The 23,437-nt window shown below is 42.8% G+C and overlaps 1 protein-coding gene across 5 annotated transcripts in view; it reads left to right on the forward strand.

Annotated features, from left to right (window-relative positions):
- NCOR2 (nuclear receptor corepressor 2) overlaps positions 1–23,437 on the forward strand; it is a 3,277,114-nt gene that overhangs the window by 960,472 nt on the left and 2,293,205 nt on the right. The window lies entirely within an intron of this gene.

Here is a 23,437-nt window from a genome sequence, read left to right on the forward strand (position 1 = left end):
TTTATGCCTAAGGTGGTCTCCAGAGTTTCTTTGAATCAGGCTATCCACCTACCTACATTATTCCCCAACCCACAGAACAGGGGAGAAAGACTGCTGCATACCTTGGATGTACATAGACAATTACGCTACTACCTGGACAGGACCAAAGGCAATAGAAAAACTGACCAGCTACTGGTAGCATATGCAACAGGAAGGGAAGGAAAAGCAATTTCAAAACAGACAATCTCCAAGTGGATAGGAAATTGCATTAGATTTTGTTACTCCTACCATGGAAAGAAAACTCCAGAGAACATCAGGCCTCACTCTACAAGGGCTACAGCCACTACCACAGCCTTCTTACGAGGAGTGGCTACCAAGGACATTTTGGAGGCTGCTACTTGGAGCTCCGTGCATACATTTGCCAAGCATTATAATTTACCTTTATACTCTAGATCCCGAGCAGGTTTTGCTACTGCTGTTTTGCAAGGGATCCAAACTACACCATAACTTTATTTTTCCACCTCCCCCAGTTTGGCTGTGGTATTCTACCCATTTGTAAGGACTGCAGATGCATCCTTGAAGGACATAGTACAGTTTTGTACCTACCATAAATGTAGATGTCCGATAGGAATGCATCTGCAGTCAGGATTACCCACCCGCCTTCCCCTCTGTGGTGCTCCTAGGGTATTTGCCCATCTTATAGCTAGCTGGGGGAATCTAATATGGTGTATTTGTTTGTATATATGTACATACATGCTTATTTTTTGTGTTTGCTCTCTACTATTTGGAATCATTGGCATTTATCCAAATTTAGCCTCCCAAGAGGGCACCTGGCATCTGGGGCAAGAAACACTGAGGAAAATGCCGTCGGCTGATGCCTTTATACCCGAAGAACTGCAGCTATGACGTCGGGTGAAGTGCGACACCAGCCGAGGCCAGACCCAGACTTTGGAATCCGGCCGACCGAAGGGCTGCCTGACGACAGGACAACCCATTTGTAAGGACTGCAGATGCATTCCTATCGGACATCTACATTTATGGTAGGTACAAAACTGTACTTTTTGTTTAATTTTATCATTCAAGTGTGTGTCTGTGTGTGCGTTAGATTTGTTTGCTTTGATCATTCAAGTGTGTGTGTGTCTGTGTGTGCGTTAGTTTTGTTTGCTTTGATCGTGTGTGTGTGTGTGTGTGTGTGTGTGTGTGTGTGTGTGTGTGTGTGTGTGTGTGTGTGTGTGTGTGTGTGTGTGTGTAAAATGCCCCAGTTAGGTATACCTGGTGGTTAGTGTTACACAGGTTCAAACCCTGTACCTTAGGTACAAGAGCCTGAATACTCTACCAGTACCACCACTTGTAATTGAAGGAGTTGAGTCCATAACTCTTAACTATCCATATTTTCACAGAATGCCTGGAATGTATGGCTCACACTTTTGGTCTGTTCCTCTTAATATTTGTGGTTTCTGGCAAATCTGTGAGAACTTAATTGACTAAGTAATGATAGGCATTTAAGTTTCAGTCTTCCTATCTTTCAGGAAATGCATGGTAACACACATTTTATTCTAGCAACTTTCTAAGATTGTACAGGCAATGTTTAAAATTTGTCTCTGGTTTTGGGCCTTTCACCCCCCCCCAACCCCCACCCCCCACCCCCACCAATACATTTTGTCTTTTTCCAGATTTCTCCTGCTGCAAAGTTGAGAGATATAGTTGAGTGTCAAGTGGATTTTAAAAGGAGCTGTAAGCTTCAGGGGAAGAGAAGTTTAATACTGCTTATGCTAAGTCTGTTTGCATTGCTAGTAGCACAACATATAATGTATTTGATTTTGATGCAGAAGACTGTGGGTTCTACTCCCACAGTATATAGATGGATTGCTGATACAGTACTGTGTTGTACTTGTGGAGGCTGCAGTCCTTAAAATGCCCTTCTTTGGAGGAGATACCTAGTAATACGAACCAGTTGTCAGTTTGCCATCCATTCCCTATTGCAATATAACTAGCTTATCATTTTTTAATGTAACATAGGCAATTTATTCTTCAAGGGCAACAGACACTTTATTTGAAGATGAAACAATGAAATTTAAAGTTGTTTGCTAGCAGCATCTTCTTCATTAGTTACAGATCCCTTTAATGTGAAATTATTTAGATGACTTTTACTTCTGCTGAGATTGTGCATATTTACTGATATTAGTGGATTATAATGACAGACGTTTAAGTAGACTTTTATGTTGGAAATGTTCTGAATTGGGCAGTTTTATCATTATTGGTTCATACATTTTGTTTCATTGCTTACTGGAAAAATGTTCAAAACAACAAATTTAAAACACGCTCTAACAGGTGTTATGCAAGAAATATAATTTAATACAACCAGGAAGGTGAATCAAAGAACACATGTATGCTTACATGGTCCTAAATATGTGTGCAAGGGGCCTATGATTTGAAAACAGCCCAAAGGTAAGCTTTGTCTCTCACTGACCAGATGCTTTTTCTTTGAATGTGGGTTTCAATGATGTTTCAAAGAATGTGAGTTTCAAGGGCAGAGACGTTTTAATGCTAAGTCTGTTTTCAATGTGAGACAGTATTGCTTTGTTTAGCAGATGTCTGTCAGTGTTTGTGCTATAAAATTTAATACAAAAGTTTGAAATGGAATCCAAATAATCATTGTAGAAGTAAGGCATAAAGCAGTATGCACATTAGTGTTTATGGCAACTGGGGGAGAAATAGCCAAGTAATGGGACACTGGAATGGCTGTGTGTGTGTGGGGGGGGGGGGCTGCATGGGGGAGTGCTGGGTGGGGGGGCTCTGGGTTTGCCCCCACCCCCCTGCAAAACATTCTATGGGCTCTCCTGCTTGAATGTACACATTAATAATGCTTAACTCTACTTTGTTAACTTTATTATAAATAATGAATTACGTTCATCCATATTGCACAAGTCACAGTGCTGTAAGATGTTACTGTTCTGTAAATGCCTGGGAATCAGTAAGTGAATGCTTTATGACTTCACAAAAGAAAAGGTGGGGGATAATTATATTTGGATCACTTTTGTTGAACTAAGATAGTATGAAAACATACTAACCATACAAATTTTGTACTGGAACAACCATTGTAGTTGAGTGTAATAACTAGTATGGTGAAACAGATTTGGGACAGGTAGAAAGTAGGCATTTTGTTTTATTGCATGGCTCTGACCCCAGTTATTTCTCTGTGTCAGTCCTTCCTGGAGAACATTTGTATTGGTGGGCAATTCAATGACCAATCTTAATTTGCAGTCAGCTACAAATTTAGACAGCCAGAGGCCTTTGACATTCGCCTTGACTTCAGAGAAGTAGATGCCAAAACGAGCAGCCCCAGGATTGATCCCTGAGGGACTGCACTTGTGACTGGCCTCTTTCTAGAGTTAGACTCCCCAGTTCTAACTTCCTCCACCAGGTAACATAAGGGTTTGTACTTAACCTGTTAAGCTTGTCAACAATGCCCGATTTAGGTATGGTTTCACATGCCTTGGCCAAGTCAAAGTAGGCAGTGTGAACCATTTTTTTCCTCATTCATTGCTTTGGTGACCTTCTCAAAGAAGTCCACCAGGTTGAGTAGGCATCCCCTTGATGATACCAAGTTGGGCTGGGTCCAGTGTCTGGAGGTTTCCTATGTTATTATTGATCATTTCCATGGTTTTCATATGAGACTAGTGAGACTTATGGGTCTGTAGTTTCCAGGGTCTGTAGATAGCCCAAGTTTGTGCAGTGGGATGACTGTTGCTGTTCTCCATTCATGAAGCATGAAGCCTGTTCAAAGGCTACACATAAATAACAATTACAGAGGAGCTGATAGGTCATGTTTTGTGCCATTTAGAAGGCATCCTAGGATATGGTATGGACTTATTGATGCAGTTTTCTTGGCCTTAAAGAGAGCAGCAAGGACCTGTTCCCTAATGATATCACGGGGAGTTATACTTGGTGGCATTTTCTGAGAGAAGGTTGAGGGGGAGACAGGGGTAAAGTTGGAGCTGAATTTGTCAGCCAGTAGGTTTGCTGCGTCTTCTGGCTCAGTATAGGTGGTTCCATTAACAATGAGCTCTGCATACAATTATGTATTGCTTTTGAGGTTGCGGACATAGCTAAAGAATGCCTTGTAGTTGTCCTTGTCCTGTGAGGCCAATTTTACCTCATATTTATTTGTCATCAGAGTTGCTTTTTTTAGTTTGATGAGAGTGCTTTTATCCTACTGGATGCTGTACCTCCTAATTTTGCCATGATTTTCTTCCTTCTATTATACAGCCTATTGATGTTGTGATTTTAGTTAGTTTTCTACTTCTTCCTGGTGGGTACAGCTGCCTTTTTCCGGCTACTAACATGCTTTTATAGGGTTTATGTGAACTGTTCTGTGTAGGCAGCAGTGTTCTAAGGGTTTATGGGGCTTGAAATTTTACCAGTTTATCACTTAATATTAGGAAGTTAGCCTTAGAGTATTTTCTGAATATTCCGGGTTTTATTTTTACTTCAAAGGAGACCATTTTGTGGTTTGGCCTTACCAGAGAAGACATTGCATTAGGGGGTGTGCAGCACCATCCCAAATTAGTGAGGACCAGATATAGTAGGGTTGCACCCGTGGTTGGTGTATTGACAATGTAGCCCAGGGAGTTTGTTTTTACAAAACCCAGAAATCTCTGTTTCTGTACGTTTGGTGTTGTATACAATTCCCAGTTAATAGTGAGATAATTAAAGTCGCCCATGAATCATGGTGTTGGGTTGGATGGTGAGTGTTTCCAATAAGTTTAAAAGTTTAAATACATGGAAAGGAGATGGTATTGGATTTTGCCTATGGTGATTTGAACACGGAGAAGTTCAAGTGCATTGTCCTGTTTGACGAGCCTTGAGGTATATTTAGTTTTGATGTATATCGAGACACCTCCACCTGTAGTCCCTGTCTGTGTAGTAGCTGGTCTAAATGTTTGGAATGCATTATAACCTTGCACTGTGTGCTGTCTGTAGCTTTAAACCATGTCTCAGTGACCACACAGACATCAGCATTCTCTATTGTGAAGAGAGCTTATAGGGAATGGATTTATTTGTTTAGACTCTAGCATTGAGCAGTAACACCTTTAGATTTTCTTGGTTTTAATTTGCTATGTCAGAAGTATTTTCAGTTTGGCATTATTCAAAAAGGCACTTTGGGAGAGGACATTGTTTTAGCTAATATTTGAAAGCCTAGAAGAGTGAGGTGCAGACCATCCCTGGCAAACTAGTCTGTTCTGTTGACTGTCTCCTTCTGTGATGACAAATATTGCACCCCCTTAGAATGACACCAGAAACGAAACCAGTAATTAAAGTCAGTCATCTTTTGTTCATATTGTAGCGTCATCCTTGGAGAAGGTAAAATGCGGTCCTTACTAGGCTCATAATAACAGCCTGAAAGACATATGCAGAAAGCTCCATGATGTCTCTCTTCATGTAGTCCAGGGAGGTCATTTACACCCACATGGACTATGACTAAGTTATACTGGTACTTGTGGTCCAGGGACCTGAGTGCATTTTTGTGATGTGGCCCCTGATAAGCAACTGATTGTGACTTTCTTCTTATTCAGCTTGGTGAAGGGGACATCAGTGTGTCTCACAATAGAGTTTTTAATAACCAGAATATTGGACTGTGTGGTGGCTTGAATTATGGGTGTAGAAGTAGAGGCTTCATGAGATGTGGCTGTATGTGTTGATTTGCTGAGGTTGTTTGTTGTGTGTACTTCGTCTAAGAGGTCTTTGGGGTTTAGGAACATTACATTTAAGTACCTCAGTGTATATGGGTCTATGTGTCTGCTTTGAACTGTGTGTGATGGGTGGAGCGTGTGTATTACTGACAACCTCATTGAAATTAGGAGTGCTTTTATGTGAGAGCTTTGTCTCTAGTGACATTGTGTAAATACAGCTCTCACATACCATATCAGGTTGTCAGTAAACATGAGGTCATTTCTGTATTGCCTTAGGGTGCCCATATTCACTAAGCTGGTAATGGAGATACTGGGAAAGTTCATATATATATATATATATATATATATATATATATATATATATATATATATATATACATAGTTCATATCTATGGCAGCAGACCCTTTTTTATTGATTAGACAGTTGGAGTAAGAATATAAAGCAATGCCAGGAGTATCAGGTTTGTAACTCTGGGGGCAGTGGTTATCACTGCAAACTAGTTGTCCTGTGTGCAACTAGGTATTGGTGAAATTTCAGTGGTGCTTTTACAGGAAAAATGTCAACTGAAGGTATCTGTAGTTATACAGGGCAATGGAAAACCCAAGAGGGAAAACTAATAAGTAGAGCCTGATGATTTATGAAGTATTTAGGTAGATATTCTGAAGTTAGATGCAAATCAAGCAATACTTACTGTAAAGAAAGAAATAACTTGCCAAGAATGATGAAAAGAATGGAGTCACCTGAATGGCTACTTCTTAACTACTACTAGTGTTGTTCTCACAACGGCTTCACTCTGATGGGGCACAATGCTCCTTTGCTTCTTCTCTCACCAGAAGCAAAACAGTAGCACCAATTCCAAAGATGAGAAGCAGGCCACAGCCTGTTCGGTGATCCACATTGTCCCAGATGATGTAAAGGCCTGTAGGCTTGTAGCCTTTTCAAGGTAGATGCCATGAATAGTGACCAGACCAGCCAGGAAGGTCAAAAAGAGACATTGACTTCCCAACCAGAAACAGTCAGGAATCTATACACTGTGCTCCTTCTCTCAACAGGAGCAAAATATAAGCACAAATTCCAAGCTGGCACCTTTGAAGCAGTTATTAGGCTTTCCAGTGATCAGCAGTCCCAGAAAATAATGTCTGTATGCTCATGCTCTCACCAGGGGCAAAAACAGAAGCAATTATCCAAAGATGACTCCTGAAAGGCAAAATGTGCGCTGCCCCAACAAATGGTAGATGTTCTTCGTGTTTTACTGTTGCAGTCATCCCATTTGGGTTATCCCTGCCAGGGTAGCCCTCGGCTGGCCCAAATACCAGAGGCTTAGTATTTCTGCGTCGGTCGCTGTCGCTTCAGGATTGACATCAGGTCATCAGTAGTATAAAGTAAGGCATCCGTCGCCATTACATCAGTCTTTCTCGTCACGGAGCGTGAAGCAGAAGCAGTTTGCACGAGTGCCAGTCGGCCACTACCTGAGTTTTGTCTTCCGAACTGAAGCTGAAGTCTTCAAAAGCTAAGTACCGCATTGGGGATCCTTTTTTCTTGCACTAACCGATGTCAGAAAAAGTTAACAATTGTCTCCCCTGTGGAAAGCAAATACCACACAGAGACTTTAATTCTTACTGCATCACTTGCTTAGGCCTAGACCATGACGTCCCCCGCCGTCACTTTTGTGCGTTGTTCAATGCTAGAACTGTACATCGTTGGGCCCTTATTGTAGCTAGATATTTTCGCTTACAGTCCTCGAATTCCATATGGCTTTGGTAAGCCATACAACAGCAGATCTTCTGAAAAAAAATGTAAAGATAAAGACAGAGACAGACCGCACTGGTCCAAACCTACCAACAAAGCTTCCGTTAAGGTAGTTGTCAGTTCTCCGGTCTTCAGTGCGGCACTTTCGCAGCCCCTGATGCCCGCTTCTGTGGTTTCGCAGGCCGCTACCGAGACCCTTTCAGAGTCCAGTATGCTGCAAAACTGATGACTTCTTTTGAGACTACTGTTCTTTCGAAAACTACCGAGTTTCTAAGGCCCAGGGTACGAACTGCACCCAAGAAACCGACAACCCAATCTCAGGCACCTGCTTCCTTGCCTCAATCTCAAATGTTTAAAATGGCAGAAGACCATATCATGCTGATCAGTGGAAGCCAAGCTACCCCTTCCAAAAGAAAAAAGAGATCTGTCCCCAGTAGTTTTGTCTGAACAGGAGTCTGATGATTCCGATGCATCTGAATATGAAGACATGCAACCCCCCTCTGCTTATGATGATTCTGATGTAGAGGACTCCACCCCCCCCCCCCCCCGAGGACTTTTCCTTTGGGGAAACCCTTAATACCTTAAGGAAGCATTTCCAGTGGGAATGTCAGGACTACCCTCAGTCTAAAAAGAGACTCAGGGAATTCTTAGATCTTCCACAGCACAGACCCCTGGCCATTCCTCCAGTCCTGGATGTTGTGGCGGATGTTTTCCTGGAATCCAGTTTGACTCCTGATACCCTCCCTCCTGCACCCAGAAAACCAGACAGGTATTACAGAGTCCCTAACTCACACACATTTCTTTTTAAAAATTCTACTGCTGACCCTGAGGTAATTTCTCAAGGGCCTAAAGGAATCAAAGCAACTTCTGCTAAGAATCCTACCCCCTCACATAGGGATTCCCAAGCACTAGACAGATGGGGTAAAAAACTATACACCTCAACTACTCTTGCTATCAGAGCACTAAATTGCCAGTTTCATATGCTAAAATTTCAGCAGCATACCCTGGAACTCCTCAAACAAAAAGTGTCTTCCTTTCCTGCTTGTGCAGAATCTAAAGAGTTACAAGAGTTAATGCATTCTGCAAGTCAAGTAACTAAACACACCTTGGACTGTGGGTTTGACGCCCTAGAAGCTTCTTGCAGGGCAGCAGTCATCTGTTCTGTCCGTAGAAGGCATGCATGGCTTAAGGAACAGCCCTTGCCAGACCATGGTAAATCTAAATTGTTGGATGCACCCTTGCACAAAGACAACTTATTTGGCACTAAGGCAGAAAAGGTTTTAAAAATGATAGCAGAAAAAGCTAAATCTATGCAGACAGTTAAGGATTTCTTACAGGTCCAGCCACCCAGGTTCTGCAGGCATTGCCCCTCCAAGCACTGGTCCTTTCCTGCTCCCACCAGGTCAGTTCAGGCCAGACCCCGTGAAAGCAGACCCCCCAGACAGCAGCCACAGGGAATGCAGAGATCAAAACAGTGGACGTCCTCCACTTCAAAAACAGAGAGTTCTAAACCACCCCTCATGGTAAGAACTCACAATGATTCTCCTCCCCCACCCGCTCCCTCTGCCCACCTTCACTTACCCCTAGGAGGTAAACTCTCCTTTCACGCAAGCACCTAGGCCACCATTACCAATGACCGCCGGGTCCTTAACATAGTGTCCCAGGGATACAAATTTTCTTTCCACACCCTTCCAACTTCAAAAGGGTTCCCAGATCTAACTTCAAACCAGTGGGCAGAGGTGCAATAGCAAGTCCTTTCCCAGCTCTGTATGAGGGCAATAGAGCACGTTCCTGCAGAACAGAAAGGCCAAGGTTTCTACTCCAGATGTTTTCTGGTACCCAGAAAAGAGGGCACCTGGCGCCCTATCCTCACTCTATTCATTCTAAACACCTTCTTGGTGATACCAAAATTCAAAATGCTCACCCCCCAGCAGCTGCTACCCATGCTCTCCAAGGATGCTTGGCTAACCACCATGGACCTAAAAGAGGCCTACCTCCACATTCCTATCATGGAATCATGCAGGAAATATCTACATTTCAGGGCAGGATCTCTGCACAAGTTCATCGTGCATACAGCTGCAGTCATAACAGATGGGTTCTCCTGCCGTCAGGCGGGTCCTCGGTTGGCCGAATTCCAAAGTCTAGGTCCGGCGTCGGTTGTCGTCGCTTCTTCCCTGACGTCAGTGCGACAGGGGTATAAAAGAACCAGCCGATGCCATGTTCTTCAGTCTTTCTTGCCGCGCGGTGCCCGAAGCAGAAGCAGTTCGCAAGTGCCGGTCGGCCAGCTCCTGAGATTACGAAAAATTTGGAAAACCTAAGTCTTCTTAAAAGCTAAGTACCCCGTTGGGGAAACTTTTCTTGCCTCAGACCGATGTCAGACAAAGTTAATAATTGTATTTCTTGTGGGAAGCAAATACCGCATAAGGATTTCCATTCCCTCTGTATACCTTGTTTAGGCCCAGACCACGACGTCTCGGTCTGTCACTGTTGTGCTACATTCAACAAACGCACTATTAAGCGTCGGGCGGAGTTCGCCCAGCATTTTTTTGGGAAAGCATTTAACTATACCATGTCGTCAGATACTCCGACAACGGTTTTGTCTAAAAAACGCAAAGACAAGGACCGACACTCGAGGTCCGTGGCCTCTACCGACACCACGCCAAATCCGACTACACGTGGTCCGGTTCTCAGTGAGGTGCCTACGCAGCCCCTGACTACCGACGCCACATCTTTGGCGGTGTCTCCTGTACCCGAGGTCGCAGGCTCCACGGCCCACACCCCGACTACAGATACCGAAGCCACTCTTGGCGTTGAAACACAGAATGTGGACAGGTCCACCTCCACTCAAGGTGTCTTCAGACCTTCCTCTTCTTTCTCCATCAAGGCTTTCACCAAGTCTAAAGCAACCATGCACCCTAAAAGACCAGTTACACAGGGCCCATCTCCAGGCCCCATGCCTAAGAGACAGATGCTTAAAATGGCTGAGGATGTAATTACTCTAATCAGAGGCTCTCAGCCACCTCCGGACAAAAGGCCCAGAGTGGAGGAAGATTCCCCTTCCTCTGATCAGGGATCCATTATTTCAGAACACTATGATGATCAGGAACAGGCTTACTCCCCTTTTGAAGACTCTGATGCAGAGGAGTCTATTCCTTCTGTATCCCCCCCTGAGGATTTCTCATTTGGGGAAACTTTGCATACCTTAAGGGAACACTTCCACTGGGAAGGCCAGGATTATTCAGATTCCAAGAAAAGGCTCAGGGAATTTCTTTTGTTACCCCAGCACAGGCCTCTGGCTATACCTCCTGTCTTGGACATCCTAGATGATGTTTACTCGGAGGCCTGCCTTAACCCGGACTCTCTACCTCCAGTTCCAGTTAAGCCTGACAGGTACTACAGGGTTCCTGACTCACACCAATTTCTTTACAAAAGCCATGCTGCTGACCTAGAAACCATCTCACAGGGACCCAAGGGAGTTAAGGCTTCCATAGCCAAAAATCCATTCCCTTCCGAGTGAGATTCCAGATCCTTAGAAAGGTGGGGAAAAAGGTATATACCTCGGCTACCTTAACCATGAGGGCCTTAAACTGTCAGTTTCATATGCTAAAATACCAACAGTTTCTGTTATCTCAATTGAAAAGTAAAATGTCACAACCTGAACAACCGGACTTGAAGGAGTTGCAGGATTTGATGCATAGTGCAGAACAAGTGGGTAAACATACCTTACAATGTGGTTTTGATGCTCTAGAGGCCTCATGTAGAGCTGCTGTTACAGGCTCAGTCATACGCAGGCATGCTTGGCTGAAGGAACAAACCTTGCCTGATCATGTCAAAGCTAAATTACTAGATGCCCCTCTTCAAAAGGATGTACTATTTGGGGCAAATGCTGAGGAAGTATTACGAAAAATGGAGGAAAAAGCTAAATCAATGCAAACTGTGAAAGAATTTCTGCAGGTTCAACCACCACGTTTTAGTAGAAATTGGCCTTCCAAAAACTGGTCCTTTCCTGCCACGGACAGACCCCAAAGAGGCAAATACAGGCGCCCGAGGGGCAGAGGACAACCACAAGGATCGTACAGAGGCAGACAATGGCAAGCTCCTACACAAAGAGGTGGTGAGGACAACTCACAATCTTTCAGAAAGCAAACCCAATGACTTTCCCCTTTGCAGGCCAGCCAGGTTTCAAATGGCAGCCCCCTTAGGAGGAAAGCTGGCATTATTTTAAAAAAATTGGCATGTTGTCACAAAGGACAAATGGATCCTGGACATTATAAACAGAAGCTACAAATTCCACTTTCATACCCTTCCAAAAATGAGAGGCATGCCAAAACTGCCACACAATCAAAGGGCAGAGGCACAAAAGCAAATTTCAGATCTTATAAACATGAAAGCTATTCAAGAGGTACCTACACACGAACAAGGTCAAGGTTTTTATTCCAGGCTATTTCTGGTGCCAAGGAAGAGAGAAGATTGGAGACCTATTTTGGATCTTTCCATCCTAAACACATTCCTACTCGTACCAAAATTCAAGATGCTCACTCTACAGCAACTTCTTCCCATGCTGGGCAAGGAGTCTTGGCTGGTAACATTGGACCTCAAGGAGGCATACCTGCATGTCCCAATCAGACAAAATTGCAGAAGATACCTCAGATTTCTTGCAGGTTCAACCCATTATCAATTCTCTGCATTGCCCTTTGGCTTATCTACTGCGCCCAGAGTATTCACGAAATGCCTGGCATCAGTAATTGCCTACTGCAGACTTCAAGGGATACAAATATACCCTTATTTGGACGACTGCCTGATCCAAGCGGACAGCAAGCACATTCTTCTGAAACATCTGGCTTATGTAATAATGTTATTAAACTCTCTGGGATACACAGTCAACAAAGAGAAATCAAGGCCAATACCCTCTCGAAATATAATTTTCCTGGGTGCCAATTTGGACAGAAACACCCAGCTGGCCTACCTCACACCAGAGAAGCAGGGGCAACTAATTCAATATTTCAAAACACTGGCAAATTGCACCAGGCTGACTGCAAGGAAAATCCTGGATTCATGGCATCTTGCATCTTGCTAATCCCATGTGCAAAGCTGCATATGTGAAAACTACAATGGTACCTAAAAAACATATGGTCTCAACACAGCCACAGTTTGGAAACAATAATACCACTACTTCCATGTCTGCAAAAGGAATTTCTGTGGTGGGCTCAAGCATGTCAAGCAAACACAGGTCTTCCATTCAGCAAGCCTCAAGCAAATCAAGTCATCACAACAGACGCCTCGGACTACGCCTGGGGGGTGCACATGACAGACCAGTGCATTCAGGGCAAATGGTCCCAAAAAGAAAAGCACCTTCACATCAATCAAAAAGAAATGCTAGCAGTAATAAATGCTATTATAGCTTTCAAGGACCTTCTACAACCAGGTCAACTATTGATAAGAACGGATAACACCACAGTTATGTGGTACATAAACAAGCAGGGAGGAACACATTCCTATCCCCTATTCAGACTGGCCATATCACTTTGGAACATGGCCATGGACTTACAAATGGAACTACAAGCACAGTACTTGCCAGGCAAGGAAAACACGCTGGCAGACAACCTAAGCAGGAATATGACAGATCCACACGAATGGATGTTGCATCCAAAAGTTTTTACAGAAATAATCCAAGAATGGGGAAGGCCAGACATAGATCTCTTTGCCTCCCACAAAAATCATCAATTGACAAAATTCTGCTCGAGGACCTTCCACCCAAAGGCCTGGAGAGTGGACGCTCTCTCTTTCAGCTGGACATAAATGACAGTTTATGCCTTCCCACCTCTTCCTCTGCTGCCCAAAGTCCTATTGAAGACCAGAGCAGACAGACCAAAGATGATCCTCATTGCTCCGGACTGGCCAAGGCAACACTGGTACCCACTCCTGAGGAGCCTGACTCATTCCCCTCCATGGACCCTGCCTCTAATGCCTCTTCTCCTGACTCAGCACAACTTCAAAACTCTTCACAGCCAGCTAAAAACACTCAGTCTAGCCATATGGAAGATTCCTTAGCATCACAGCAGGCCCTACTCTCCAAGGAAGTGCAGGATGTCATTTTGGAGGCCAGAAGGCCATCAACTAGAAAAGCTTACTCCGCTAAATGGAAAAGTTTTTGTGTCTGGAATGAGAAAAAGGGCCAGAACCCTGGAAAACTGAATTTACCTCAAATACTACAATATTTGGATGAACTACTAAGCAGTGGACTTTCGTTCTCCTCCATCAAAATCCATGCCCCAGCCATTTCTGTAGAATACAACACTGATCCTCCTTTATTCTCTCACCCTCTTTTAAGACAGTTCCTCAGAGGGGCTAAGAATTTAAGACCTCCAAGGAAACAACCAATACCTGCTTGGGATCTAAATTTCATTCTGGAAAAACTGACTTTGCCTCCTTTTGAGCCAGCTGCTTCATCAGATTTGCAATATTTGTCCTGGAAAACAGCTTTCCTTCTGGCTATCACTTCAGCTCGTAGAGTTTCAGAACTACAGGCCCTCATGGCTGTCCAGCCTTTTATCATCTTCCATCAGAACAGAGTTTCATTACGAACCAACCCTTCCTTTATGCCTAAAGTGGTATCCAGGGTAGCTTTAAATCAGGCCATACATTTACCTACTTTTTATCCCAATCCTCAAAACAAAGGGGAGAGATTACTACATTCCTTGGACATCCACAGGCAACTGCGTTATTATTTGGACAAAACAAAGCCTTTCAGAAAATCAGAACAGCTCTTTGTGGCCTATGCGGTAGGAGCTCCAGAAAAGCCAATTTCCAAGCAGACAATCTCAAAATGGATAGCCCACTGCATACGCTTTGCTATTCCTTTCATGGCAAAACTGTTCCTACAGGCATTAGAACTCATTCCACCAGGGCCACAGCCACCTCTGCAGCCTTCCTCAGAGGAGTTCCTACCAAGGATATCTTGGAAGCAGCCACTTGGAGTTCTGTGCATACCTTCTCCAAACACTACAACCTACCATTATACTCCAAATCTAGAGCAGCCTTTGCCACTGCAGTCTTGCAGGACATTTTGGCTCCTCCTAGTTCCACCTAGTGCCTACCACCCCTTTCTTAGCTTTGGGATTCTACCCATCTGTTATGACTGCAGCTGTATGCACGATGAACATAGTACAGTTTTGTACCTACCATAAATTTAGATGTTCGAGTGCTAATATAGCTGCAGTCCAGGTTTCCCTCCCTCCTTCCCCTCTAGGGGTATTCTTTTATGGTGTATTTGCTTGCAACTACTGTGTTTTGATTGTATTGCATTGCATTACTTCATAATTTTATGTATTGCCTTCCTTCTGGGGGCACCTGACATCTGGGGCAAGAAAAACTGAAGAACATGGTGTTGGCTGGTTCTTTTATACCCCTGTCGCACTGACGTCAGGGAAGAAGCGACGACAACTGATGCCGGACCTAGACTTTGGAATTCGGCCGACCGAGGACCCGCCTGATGGCAGGAGAACCCATCTGTTATGACTGCAGCTGTATTAGCACTCGAACATCTACATTTATGGTAGGTACAAAACTGTACTTTCCCTTTGGCTTATCTACTGCTCCCACAGTTTTCACAAAATGTCTGGCTCTGGCCATTTCTTTTTGCAGACAAAAGAATATCCAAATTTACCCATACTTAGACGACTGCCTAATTCAGGCAGACAGTCAGGAAAAGCTGCTCAAGCACCTGACCTTTGTAAAATCCCTACTGACCTCCCTAGGGTACACAATCAACAAAAAGAAATCCAAACAAGTACCCACCCAAAGGATTATATTCCTGGGAGCAAGCATGGACACAGCATCCCAGATGCCATTACTTACACCAGAGAAGCAAACTTACCTGACAGCCTGCTTCTCTCAACTAGCCACAAAGCCTCAGTTATCTGCAAGGAAAATCCTGCAAGCTCTAGGGCTCATGGCTTTTTGCATTCTACTCATTCCATATGCCAGGCTGCATATGAGGAAACTTCAGTGGTACCTAAAAAGCCTTTGGTGTCAACACTCTCAAGACCTGGAAACTCTTATACCCATGATACCTTGCCTCAGAAAAGATGTTCTTTGATGGGCAGCAGCATGCTCCCACAACAAGGGACTACCTTTCTCACCACCCCCACCGCCCATACCCTCACCACAGATGCATCAGACTATGCCTGGGGTGCACAGTTGGATACCAGGTGCATACAGGGCCAATGGAACCCACAACAAATCCATCTGCACATGAACCAAAAAGAGATGATAGCTGTCCAGCATGCCTTGACAGCTTTCAAGACCCTTTTCTCCCCAGGGACTTTCCTGATCAAAACAGACAACACCACTGTGATGTGGTATATCAACAAGCAGGGAGGGAGTCGCTCCTACCCTCTATGCAGGCTGGCCATGACCCTTTGGCACACAGCCTCTGCCATGCAACTCCACCTGTTAGCACAATTCCTGCCAGGTTCTCTAAACTCTCTGGCAGACCACTTAAGCAGAAATCTTCTGGACCCACACGAGTGGAAGCTAGACAAAAGAACCTTCACCCTAATATCTCAGAAATAGGGCACCCCGAAGGTCAACCTCTTTGCCTCCCACACCAGCCATCAGCTCAGCAAGTTCTGTACCAGGGAGCATCACTGCATGGCATGGAAAGTGGATGCCCTGTCCTTCCCCTGGGTCATTCTATCAGTCTTTGCCTTTCCTCCACTACCTCTCATTCCCAGGGTACTGCTCAAAATAAGGGAGGAAAAACCAAGGACAGTTCTTATTGCTCCAGACTGGCCTCGCCAGCACAGGTACCCACTGCTGCACAGCCTGTCCCCACTGCCACCGCATCTCACTCAGACCCGAACCCTCCTGACTCATAGGGGAAGGAGAATTCATGCATCCCCAATTGCAGACCCTCAGTTTGACTGCTTGGCTTATTCCCTAAACACCAATCAATCTGCCAACCTCAGTAAATAGGTTCTAGATGTTATACATGAGGCCAGACGCCCTAGCACTAGAAAGTCTTAGGCTGACAAATGGAAAAGGTTCTGCATCTGGATTCAGGCTAAGGGAGCAGATGCAGCACAGCCCTCCCACCCTCTCATCCTGGATTACTTAGCTGACCTGCTACACAGTGGTCTCTCTTTTTCATCTATTAAAATTCATGCCTCTGCTATCTCTGCTCAATTTCCCCACTGAGCAGCCCCTTTTCTCACACCCTCTGATCAAACAATTCCTAAGAGGGGCTAGCAACTTGAGGCCACCCAGAAGAGCACCAACCCCAGCTTGGGACCTTAACTTTGTGTTGAAAAAGCTCACCCTGCTCCCCTTCAAACTAGTATCTTCAGCTGAGCTAAAATTTCTCATCTGGAAGACAGCTTTCCTTCTGGCCATCACTTCATCCAGAAGGGTCTCCGAGCTACAAGCATTCATGGCTGTGGAGCCCTTCATCATTTTCCATGCTGACAGGGTTTCCCTCAGGACTAACCCATCCTTCATGCCCAAAGTGGTGTCCAGTGTGGCTGTCAACCAATCCATTCATTTGCCCACCTTTTTCCCTAACCCACAGAACAAGGGGGAAAGGATCCTGAACTCTCTAGATGTGCACAAAGAGCTCAGATTCTATCTAGACAGGACTAAATCCTTCTGAAAGTCTGATCAATTGCTGGTTAGCTTTGCTGCATGGGCAAAGGGCAAAGCCATTTCCAAACAAACAAATTCCAAATGGGTAGCACACTGCATCCATTTCTGTTACAAGCAACACAGAAAGCCTCCCGCTAAGGGGGCCAGGACTCACTCCACCAGAGCAGCCTCCACCTCTGCAGCTTTCCTCAGAGGAGTCCCCACCTGGGACATCCTGGAGGCTGCCACCTGGACATCTGCTCACACTTTCACCAAACACTACCACCTGCGTATCTTCTCCAAATCCAGGGCAGGGTTTGCCTCTGCAGTCTTGCAGGGCATCCTAGCCAGCCCCTAGTCACCTTGACTGCCTCCACCCTTTTCCTCACCTTTGGGAATCAACCCAAATGTGATGACTGCAACAGTGAAACACTAAGAACATAGTACAGTTGTGTACACTTACCATAAATGTAGATGTTCGAGTGTATTCACTGTTGCAGTCCTGGTTTCCCTCCCTCCATCCCCCTCTTCTTTCTTCCTTCTCTCTCCTTACAAGGGACATTTTGGTATTTACTTGCTACTGGTGTGGTTCTTCCACCAGAATCTGGCTCCCACTTAGGGGGCTCCTGACAGGGCAAGAAAAACTGATGTAATGGCATCGGCTGCCTTACTTTTTACTACTGACGACCTAACGTCAGTCCTGAAGCGACAGCAATCGACGCAGAAATACTAAGCCTTTGGTATTCAGGCCGTCCGAGGGCTATTCTGGCAGGGATATCCCAAATATGCTGACTGCAACAGTGAATACACTCGAACATCTACATTTATGATAAGCGTATACAACTGTACTTTTTGCAATAGATGTTACAGATTTTAAAGGTAAGATGGAAAACATGGGCTACTATCCAAAGAGCTGCAGTGTGCACTAAGCAGTTACATATGAAAGAGATGATAACTTAAGCTTTAGGTGTCTAAGCGGAGAGCCACTAATTCTAAAAGAGCATTGGAATGAGGTGTGCACTTTGTGTTCTTGTTCTATGGAATACAGTGGGATGGCCAGTAAATTTAAACAGTTGAAGGAGAGTGATTTCACAAAATGATAATTTTGTGTTTACTCACAGTAGCCAATGAAAGAAGAGATTAAGGGAGATATATGGTCAAGTTAACATAAAGCGGAACAAACTAGAAAGACAGTTGAGTTTAAAACACAACAACAACAGGGTGTTGGGGTGGGAAAAACTTAATTTCTGTATGACTCAGAAGGGAGACAGCTGTAGACTCTTTCCTAGTTTAGATATGAAATTAAAAGCAGAATACAAGTAAAAGACAGTGTAAAGAAAATAAATAAAAACAAAAAAATAAAAGACTGCAACAAAGCAAAACAAAATACAAGAAAATAAAAACAAACTAACCCTTTCCTCACATCAAGTTGTGGCAGAGTCTGATTGAGTTTTTCCAGCGAAGCCTTGAAGTGTTTTATTTTACCCCTTAAAAGATTTAGTTCCTAGCTCCATGCTCAGTTTGCAGGTAATTAACCTGTTCTGATTTCTGTATGGCTCACTAGAGACACAGCTGTGGTCTCTTTCCTATTTTAAATATGGAGTTAAAACCAGAGTACAAGGAAACGACCGTGTAAAGAAAATAAATTACAATACACAAAATAGAAGAAGGCAGTAAAGCAAATCAAAACACAAGAAAGCAAAAACAAATTAACCTTTCCCTCACAGCAAGTTCTAGTGGAGTCTGGGTGAGCTTTTCCAGCGAAGCCTTGAAATGTTTTATTTTATCCCTTAAATAGAAGGTTTAGTTCCTTTCTCTACCCTCAATTCACAGGTAATTAACCTTAATTGACCTGTTCTAATTTATGTGTGACTCAGAAGAGCTACAGCTGTGGTGTCTTCCTTAATTTAAATGTGCAATTAAAAGCAGAATACAAGCACAACACAGTATAAAGAAAATAAATCAGAATACACAAAATAGAAGAAGGCAATAGAGCAATTCAGAATACAAGAATGCAAAAACAAACTAACCTTTCCCTCACAGCAAGTTTTGGCAGAATCTGAGTGAACTTTTCCAGTCTTTTACTAAGGAAAGAATTAAAATGTCCCTGTATAGCCTAGAGATGGGGGTATACCATTATAGGAAAAAGACTTGTACAAGTATAACCTGAGAGAACCACAACATAAGGTGAGTATTGGGTACCGCCATATGAGTTGTTGTTCAGCACTGAGAATAATAAAGTCATGGGTTTCAGAAACAAGACCCTTCTGAGAAAGGATGTATATTGATTTATCTATCGAGTTGCAGATTTGTTGAGCTGCAACCAGTGACATCAGAATTCACCACTATGAACCCAACAAACAAGCACTAATGTAGGTTCTGCAGGAGGAACATCTCTTATTGCCTTTTTCTCCTGTTCACAAACCAAGGAAATGAGTACTAACTTGGATTTCTGGGGGCAGGTTTATTAGCACTCATTTCACAAGTTAGACAGGTATGCCTCCGTATTTTGGTTTGGTTGTTTTGCATTTCAGTGAACCCTGATATTCGAACAGTGACAGACTCCCACAGAAAATAGGATAGACATTATTTGTATTACTAGTCCTGCTATATTAATATTACTATTAAGTTATTAAGTAACTAGGATTTATGACTGGACAAAGCATACTTAAAAGTTCACATCAATTCTATGGCAAGCAAAAGTTACTGTGAATATATTAAGCTTTCTAACCACTACCTTGTGGGGGCTGTTTTGCCGCTACTTTGCTGTTCGGATTCACTGTATTTAAAACATAATCCAGTCTGCCTTTGAAAGTTTAGAGGTACTGTATAAGCTACATTTAACTTTAAATCTTTCAGCAAGAAGACCGTTTTCATGCATTGTTAAAATTAATCTGGCTTAAGCCCAAACAAAAGCTTGGCCTTATCCAGTAATGTCTTACTCATGGCACACTGCGTGATGCTTCCTCTATACAGCTAATGAATTAATGGGCCTTATAACAGCTTAGTCATCAACAAGGGAATTGTGCTCATCCACCAGTTTACTACAGAATACTACAGTAATCACTGCGACAGCACATTACGGAGATTTGTTGCAGTGCTGTAAGAACATGGTGCCATCATGCATTAAAAGTACATGAAATAGAACTGCTTAAGCAGTAACTAAAGAACATCACAAGCTCAGTGAAAGAGTGCGTGGTCTTGTTATGTAGTCAGTACAGAGTATTCACTTAGTGGAGGAGTGCGTGGTCTTGTTATGTAGTCAGTACAGAGTATTCACTTAGTGAAGGAGTGCGTGGTCTTGATATGTAGTCAGTACAGAGTATTCACTTAGTGAAGGAGTGCGTGGTCTTGTTATGTAGTCAGTATGGAGTATTTCCGGTCAGTCACTCAGGTGCACTTGTCTGGTTTGCTTGCATTGTGCTCCAGTGCATTATGAAAAAAAATTAATTAGCACAGCTGTTGCAGCAGTAATATGTAGCATGTTAACTGCTCACTGAGGGCATAATTTACTGTAATACATTTTTATTATCATGTGCACTGTCTACTAGCTAAGCTGGAATTTTGTATCTCTCAGATAATGTAGAATATCATCGGAAGGGTTTTATTTATACATGTTTTTTCTTCCCTTTTTTTTTTTTTTTTTTTTTTTTTTTTTGAAACGCTGAACAGTTTAATTTTGGCAATTCAAGCCATACTCTTATTTCTGAAAGACGTCTGATTTTTTGTTAGTATTGTCTACAGTCATATACCAGAATGTATTTGTTTTTTTTATGAAGTTAGTCTCTTTGGTTCACCCTGAAATGGTGCCATGTAGCTCAGTGGGCTTTACCCACATAACTAAATAAAGTAAATAAAATGCATGTATTAAATAATTCATAAATAAAGGCATATGTGAACTTGTGATAGAATTAGTTAAATAACTTATAAACTCTTACAAAAAGGACTTTTTTGTTGTTCCTTGGACTGGATGAAGGCAAAGATAAATCCACAATACAGCATTTGGAAGAACAGTAGAGTTGAAACTTGCATAATAGACTAATCTTTTTGGGAGGGGAAAATTATAGAATGCATTCTGTAAGGAAAATAAATATTTAGTACAAGGTGGTCACAAGAATTTGGAACCGTAGATAGTAATGATTCACAGTGGCTACATTATGATAGACATATCCATCAGGGCCCTTTGCATAATTAAAGTGATAAATCATTGATGGATTGCTGATTTGTCGTATGTGGTCCTAAAATAAATGCAGCATGGAACCACACAAGTAATTAATACAGAAAATAGGCAGCATTTAAAGGATGTTACTGAAGTAGTTTGTGTAAAAAAAACAAACAGGTGGCATAGCTGATCACAGAGTGTCATAAGTCATAACAAAGGATGAGGTACCCATTTATGGAGCACCTTTGTACGACTTGTATAACTGAGAACATTTCTGCATGAGAAGCATAACAATGCAAGTCTCCCACACAGCCCCCGTCCTACCCAGGGGCAAAGCCGCCTGCACCAGTTTACTAAATAGATGTTACCTTTGTATTTTCAAAGCTCAAATTCCAGGACCATCTTCACCTCTATTTTAGAGAGTCAGACTTGCCTTGCAGTAAGTGGATACTGTACAGAAGGATTTGGCACATAGTATATTTAAGCAATAACCCACGCCTGGATGTGGTTAATGCTGGATTTACCCACGGTTGGTGTGGTTTGGTCACGAGGGTGAAGCCCGAGTGGCCAAAGACAACCGTGGGTAAATCTTGCATTACTCACACCCAGAAGTGGGTTATTGCTATTATACAATGACATTATTTATTTTAAATTGGAACCTGTGTTCTGAGAGACAGCCTTACAAGACTATCTGCAAATATACAGAGCTGAGTATATTTTTCTTTATTATATAGTTTAATTGTTGCTTAGATATCTGTTGTCTCACTGTTCTGAGAGACTGATCTGCAAATATACAGAGCTGAGTATATTTTTTTGGCTTAATAGTTGTACTATATTAGTGGTTGCTCAGATCTCTGCTGAAACTGTCTTCCCACCCCCATTTTTTGCCTTGTCTTCAGCTTATATAACTGTTTTTTATAGCTTGTGTGTTACCTAACTCAAGGTTCCCTTCATTTGACCTGTTAATAACAGCCTGCATTTAAATTGGAACCTGTGTTCTGAGAAACAGCCTTACAAGACTATCTGCAAATATACAGAGCTGAGTATATTTTTCTTTATTATAGAGTTTAATTGTTGCTTAGATATCTGTTGTCTCACTGTTCTGAGAGACTGATCTGCAAATATACAGAGCTGAGTATATTTTTTTGGCTTAATAGTTGTACTATATTAGTGGTTGCTCAGATCTCTGCTGAAACTGTCTTCCCACCCCCATTTTTTGCCTTGTCTTCAGCTTATATAACTGTTTTTTATAGCTTGTGTGTTACCTAACTCAAGGTTCCCTTCATTTGACCTGTTAATAACAGCCTGCATTTAAATTGGAACCTGTGTTCTGAGAAACAGCCTTACAAGACTATCTGCAAATATACAGAGCTGAGTATATTTTTCTTTATTATAGAGTTTAATTGTTGCTTAGATATCTGTTGTCTCACTGTTCTGAGAGACTGATCTGCAAATATACAGAGCTGAGTATATTTTTTTGGCTTAATAGTTGTACTATATTAGTGGTTGCTCAGATCTCTGCTGAAACTGTCTTCCACACCCCCTCCCTGTTTCTGGTTTGTAGTTAAATTTGGTGGCTTTTGCAGTGCCCACCCCACTGTAGATTTGATCTAGGACACTCCCCCAGTCCCATCTCTTTACCGCATTCTACCTAATAAACCCTTTCTGCACTTGCTTTTAGTCCTTTTTAATTTAATTGCATTTTTCAAACTGTGTGTGGTCTAATATTGCTACATACTTGTGTGCTAGCCTGCACTGCATGTGGATTATTTTTACTACTGTTTTTGCTACTTTTCTGTAAAAAAAAAAAAACTGTAAGCCTGTTTCCTACCTTTCCTGTAACTAGTGTTCCAGATACAGATTTGCTGTATCCAGGACTGTTTGTAAGCTTCTGAGCCCCCCAAGCCTTTCTGTGTTGGAGGGAAGCCTTCTAGCTTATCAGTGGGAGTGGTAAGCATTAGGTAACCTGTCTACCACATGAGGAGTGGTTCTGGCCCAGAATTTGTAGTTATTGGCCATTTGGGCAATCTTCCATCTCTCTCAACTTTCTGATTTGAAAGCCTGCATTTGCACTTGTTTCTGTCCTGTAACTCGTCTAGTGCAGATACAGATTCTTAGTTTTAGCACTTAAAGTTGCTTATTCATGCTCAGCACTTGTTCAGAACTTGTAAGCACTAAATAAGCTACTAATTACTATAGCACTCAATCTTCCTCATTACCTAGAGGAAAACA

The sequence above is a fragment of the Protopterus annectens genome, chromosome 4.part0, assembly GCF_019279795.1.
Source record: "Protopterus annectens isolate FY-2018-M chromosome 4.part0, PAN1.0, whole genome shotgun sequence".
Classification (NCBI taxonomy): Eukaryota; Metazoa; Chordata; order Ceratodontiformes; family Protopteridae; genus Protopterus; species Protopterus annectens.